We start from the raw sequence: 6,050 nt of genomic DNA, 5'->3' as shown, positions 1-6,050 counted from the left end.
TGTTGTGCTGAGCTCTCTACCCACTCGGCTACTTCTCCACTCACTCCCTCTGTTCTGATCTCCTCTATTGTTTTGCTCTCTCTCCCTCATGCCTGCCCTCTTCCCTACTACGATGTGTTGTGCTCTTTCCCCACTCGGCTGCTTCTCCCTCTCCTCTGTTCTGATATGTGCTACTCCCCTGCGCCACTTCTCTACTCCCCCTCTCTCATGCGTTACCTTAACCAGGCTCTACCAGTATCTGTGTATTTTTTCATAAGGCTCTACTAGTCTTTAAGGAAGTGGTATATCGCAATCTTTGTTGAGAATTAATTCCATTGAAAGGGTGATCTTCGACAACATATAGGCCAGTTAGGTGGTAGAGTGCACCCTGATTATTGAATTGTGTTTATGTGCCTTTGTCTGGTTAATGATAATTTGAATAGTTTTGTATTATTCAATTATGTATTATGAGTCATGTACAGACATAAATGAATCATGATAATATACTTTTTTTTGTTAAATGTGTTCATATTGTAGCTCTGCATTTTATCTATCGACTCCCTCCCAGTTAGTTACAATATTTTGACAGCATCTTTCCCTCCCTCATCAACTTTCTCTCTATCTCCTTCCTTCTTGATCTCTCTATCTGTATAATACTCAACCGCTTGTCGCTATCGTATGCAGAACTTTCAGGAAAGGATGGCATCACTAATCGCTCATTGTGATCGTATGGAAAACACTCAGGAAGGTGGCTCCTCCGATCCAACTCGGGTGCAGGAAGGAGATGTGCTATCATCAAACGTTGAAGAAGGTAGCCCGAGTACCTACCTCAACCTGGACAAAATAGAGGCTAGTTTAGGCGATGAGGTATTTCATAAGTAGATAAATGCATCTTTTGTATGTATGATCGTATAGTTTCTCAATACTTTTTTTGCTTATTTGCATATGCCTGGGCAATCCTAGGAGTGACATTGTATCCAAGGTCCCTCGAAGATGTCTACGGGACGATTTGTGATCACGGAGGTCTCACCAGCAGAGGAGCCAACTGCACCAGAGAGAGTTCTGAGGGCATACAAGTCAGTCTGTGGGATTGTTGTTAAGGATCACGTGCCCATCAGCTACAAATTGTGGACTGGCGAATGAGGTGATCTGCACGTGGTTCCTTATTAGATTAAGAGTGACATCTTGTGGCTCAAGATATTAGAGAAGTTCAACTTCCCTGAAAAGACATATATGGAAGTAGTTAAGCGTAAGACGCTAATGATCATGGGCCTTTTATTTAAGAATTTGAAGAACACACTAAACAGAATGTGTGTAGAAAGGTACAACACCAGATTTCTGCAAATGGCCACAACTGGAAGATCATTGACAAGCCTTTGAGGAGTACAGGTTGTCGGAAGAAGCATAGAGGTTGAGTGAGGTGAACAAAGCAAACTCAAAGAAGAACCTCTACCCCCACAAAGTTGGCAGTCATGGGTACGTGAGGAAAGAATGACAGTGGCAACAAGAGCTAGATCAACTATGAGAGAGAAGTGTCACGACTGAGACGGAGGGCTGGAGTGAACGATCGACGTGCTTCCTTCTTGGGAGGGGTGCTTCTTACTCGTTTGATGGAAGCTTATGCTTTACGATCTCCAAAGAGTAGGAAGTGACACAAACTCTTGCAAAAAAGCTTATGAAAGCTCACGAGTAGTTTGCACAAGGCTCTTTCAAGTCAGATAGGGATAGGGATGAGCTCACCTTGGCATTGGGAAACAAGAAGCACGATGGTCGCACACGAGGCGTTAGGATGATGGATTGGAAATATGGATTCACAGGCGACATCGATAGTTACAAGAGTCGAAAGAGATCCCAAGTAGAGTAAGATGTAGAATGAGAGACAGAACAAGCTAGGATGATGGAAATGCTCGAACAAGCACTACAAAAGGAGAGAAAATGTACAGACAAAAACATAGCACAAGTAGTACAGCAAGCCCTCATGCATGAACGGGGCGCCATTGTGAGCGAAAAGGAACAGCCAGCAGCATCTCCTAATGTTGCGCGCTCTAGCCCCGGTGGTCGTCAGAGTAGCTGTGCATCCACGGGAGTTATAGGAGCTAACCTCATAACTTATCCCATGGACCTCATCACAACACGGACACCGTGTGAACTACACATTGGTGCTAGGAACATTACCAGTAAGGGTGCTTCTGGCATGGCTTATCCTCGTGGCTTCCATGAACATTTTCACGAGCGTCCGATACTGGAGGGCTACGCCGTGGTTGAAGTAGATGAGGTAGTTGACCAGTACTATCATGTTGAGGTGGACTACCCCGCGGGGGAGGGGGCAAATACTATAGAAGAGAATGGGCACATATTCATCGTGTGGGAGAAGGCCTACATAGTGTTTCCACCAGGGATAGCTCCCGAGAAACTATACTCTCCATGACACACTAGGCCATCATCGCTTCATAGATCTCCCTCTCATCAGCTATCTCTTAGAAGAAGTCCACCTCCTCAGCCATTGTCTCGAAGAAGTCCACCGCTCAAGAAGACAACACCATCAAGAAGCCAGCCATCAGCTTGGAAAACACGATCAGGTTCTACAGCATCTAAGCAGACGACATCATCTAAGAAGTCAATTCCATCTAAGGTGGTAGAACCCAAGGATATCTATTCACTCACTACTGAGAAAAATAAAAATATTGTGGACACTGTTGTCACGGCTCATTTCCATCCTCCACCACCTCCACTGAAGCCTGTTGTGCCTGAAGATACCATAAATTTTTTCATGAATATAGCCAAAGATAAACAGATGGGGCGGCTTCAAGTAAGTCGTCAACTGACTACGAACGTATCAGTAAGAAGCAAGCTAGGAGCAAATCAGGTCTAATCATTCAGGATGCTCCAAGCATTGGAGACTTCCTAGCATGGCTTACTGTGAGAACGGATATATCAAAGTTGGATGGTATATGGCTATTTGAGTTGGGCAAACCTTTGGTCAAACCAAATATAGAAAAAAAACCTTATAGCTCAGATGTGTTGATTACATCATTAGTACTTGGAGCAGTCCAGATGGGGCATACAAGTGTTCCCCGTAAGGTACAAAGATAAATATTTCCTCAATAGAGACGACTACTTCTGGGTGAAGTTCAAGTGCTTGTATGAAATGTATAAGGAAGATACCCTCAACGTGGCCATAATCAAAGTGTGGCCTTTGTAAGTGACTTACACATATAATTCACGTTATATGATCTTGTACATTGAAATCACATGGCTAACTTATCTCTTTCGTAGAATGGAGATTCAAGCGTGCAGACAAGAATTAGAAAATAAAGTAGGATTCATCGATCCTGGACTTATCAACCAGGAAATTATACGGTCGAATCAAGATTTCACTGAGAACTACTTATTGAAGTGTCTGCTTCACCACCAACACAAAACCTTCGCTCTTACCCTAAAGTTTTGAGTACGTGTTTGCATGCCAGGGTGTTCTTCTTTAATGGGCAACTTGATTCTAGTACTAATTTTCTATGGTGACATATTCCTACAGTTTTTATTCCTTCTTGTCATCCACCCAACCTTGAGCAAGATCATTGTCTTGGACTCACAAAAGAGAGATAAGATGACTTAACAAGACATCATTGATATGCTAAACAGGTAAACTTGATCATTTAATCTTCACGTTGATTGCATCTAAGTTTAATATTCACGTACAGAGCGTACACAACATACTACAAAAAGAGTATTATGTACCACCCATATATGAAGTAGTATGATGTAAAAACTGACTTTATGGTACGCAAGGCATATTCATGACTTTCATTTCCTACTAAATAAAAAGGTTCAATTCATTCCACTAACAAATCCTTTCCTCTTGAAGTCTATGAGACAGCCACCCGGCAATAATCTATATGGGTTCTATATTCTTACTTTCATTCACAGATTCAGCCCTGACGGAGAGGCTGTCATGTTCAATGATCTTGAGGTATGAAATTATATATCAATGTCTTCTTTTTAATTTCTATAGGTATTCAAGGACTAATTCTTTTGATTCTTTAAAAGTAGCGCTCCAAATAACGCACAGATACGTTACAACCTGCAAAAATACATGACATTCAAGAATAGGTCTCCAGGCTCTTCATGGAACATGTTATCAACCTAGCCGACGAGTTTCATTAACTGATCATGTTGTCAACGTGTGAGAGATCTTCAAATGATTCCATACCTTATAGTAGAGAGTATGCGACAAGAAGAAAGGCTACCAGGAGGTTAGACGACTTATATATCACCAAATGACAATATTTTAATGAAGAATATTAATTATTATGTATTAATAAAGGACATGAGTTACTATATATTAATAAATGTATATTTATTATTGATTTACATTAAATATGTGTCTCATTATATGCATGTCAGTGTACTTGGTCCAGAAGCAACAGCCTGTAAGTGTGCCGAGGAGGAGGAGGATGAGAGGCTAGCCCGTCAACTGTGCGCTGTGGAGGAGAAAGAAGTAGCGTCCCGTAAGCATGCCTAGGAGGAGCAGGACAAGAGGGTGGCTCGTCAATGTGCTATGGATGAGCACGAGAGGGTGGCCCGACAGTGCACTAAGGAGTAGGCCGAAGGCTCAAACCGTAGTAGTGTTCAGACGACAGACTTCGATATCTTTGACACGCCAGTGAACCAAGGGCTTAGTCGACGTTGCGGTCGATCAGGCGAGGCCGGATCCTCCGCTCCACCACTATCGGTCCCCCCGCGTCCTCGAACGTACATACGCCATCAGTCGTCCATGCGGAGACACGGTCCTCATCGCGGAAGAGGTAGAGGGATACTGGGCTGGCTCAATTTGACCGACTTTTCGGGGGTGACCTATAAGAACTATTATATATGTGTGTGTGTTTATCGATGCCTATGACCTGTAATATGTGTTCACTCAAATAGACATGAATTTATATGTATTAATAAAGGTGTCTTTATTATTGATTTACATTAAATATATGTCTCATTGTATGCATGTATTGAGAGGGAGAGAGATGAGAGATCGAGGAGATAGAGAGAGATGACATAGAGAGGGAACACAATGAGGGAGGAGAGGCAAAACACTACCGGCTGAAACTACCAGCCGCCTTCAGCCGATAGTGATTCCTCCATCATCACTGTCGGCTGGTGGTTTTAGCCGGCGGTGATAACGCCTTCACTGTCAGTCTCTTGAGCCGGCGGTGATAGTCTCCAACTATCACTGTCCGTTACCCACTGCCGGTTTTGGGTTTTGGAGCCGGTGGTGATGCGCTGTTCTGTAGTAGTGCCATCTACTAGACCAACTCATCGAACTACTGCTTCATGTGGGCCTTCAGTTTGGTTAAAGTTTTGATGTCTTGGGAATTGGAGCCCTCCCGATGTCAAAATCTAGCATCTCTTATACTAAATTGATAGGGCTGGCCCTTTTGTGGGTGTAGATATGCACAACCTGAGGCTGGGGCTTGAATTGCCAGCGAACAAGGTTGTGGTCACCCTCCTAGTGGCCACGGAAGAGAAAGATCAGAAAGTGGGAGAGGCAGCGGCAGAGATAGGCAGGGAGAGAGAGGGGATGCTTCTTTTTAATAATTCGTAACATAGGCTGTTGTCAATAATATATAGCTGGTTAGCTGATAGAATTCTAAACTGACTCCAAATAATATATCAAACCGACTCAAATAATCCTTACTATCAACTAAACAGCTCTGGACTTATCTAAACCAAATTGGACTCCTAGCTTATCAGGCCGACTGCTGCAGCCTACGCCTACTATCCTTCTTGCCGACCATAATAACATGTGTTCCACTCCAACCGCTGGATGAGGAGTTACTCTTCTAATTTATACGATATATATAGTATAGTATTTCGAATTTAAACCGAATCATAAGGACTTATTTCTACCTTAACGATCCAAGCAGGCCGAAGTGGAAATATTTTCATTTTTAAACCATTTTAAATAAAAAATATTATTGTAGACTTCTCTCCAACCGGAGATAATTGCCACTGAGTATTTATTTCATTCTTGGATTGCATGCAAGTAACCACTCCACGAAAAATGGTGAGCGGTGACCAAT

Source organism: Phragmites australis, chromosome 7 (genome assembly GCF_958298935.1).
Source record: "Phragmites australis chromosome 7, lpPhrAust1.1, whole genome shotgun sequence".
Lineage (NCBI taxonomy): Eukaryota > Viridiplantae > Streptophyta > Magnoliopsida > Poales > Poaceae > Phragmites > Phragmites australis.
Note: the sequence above shows the minus strand (reverse complement) of the source record.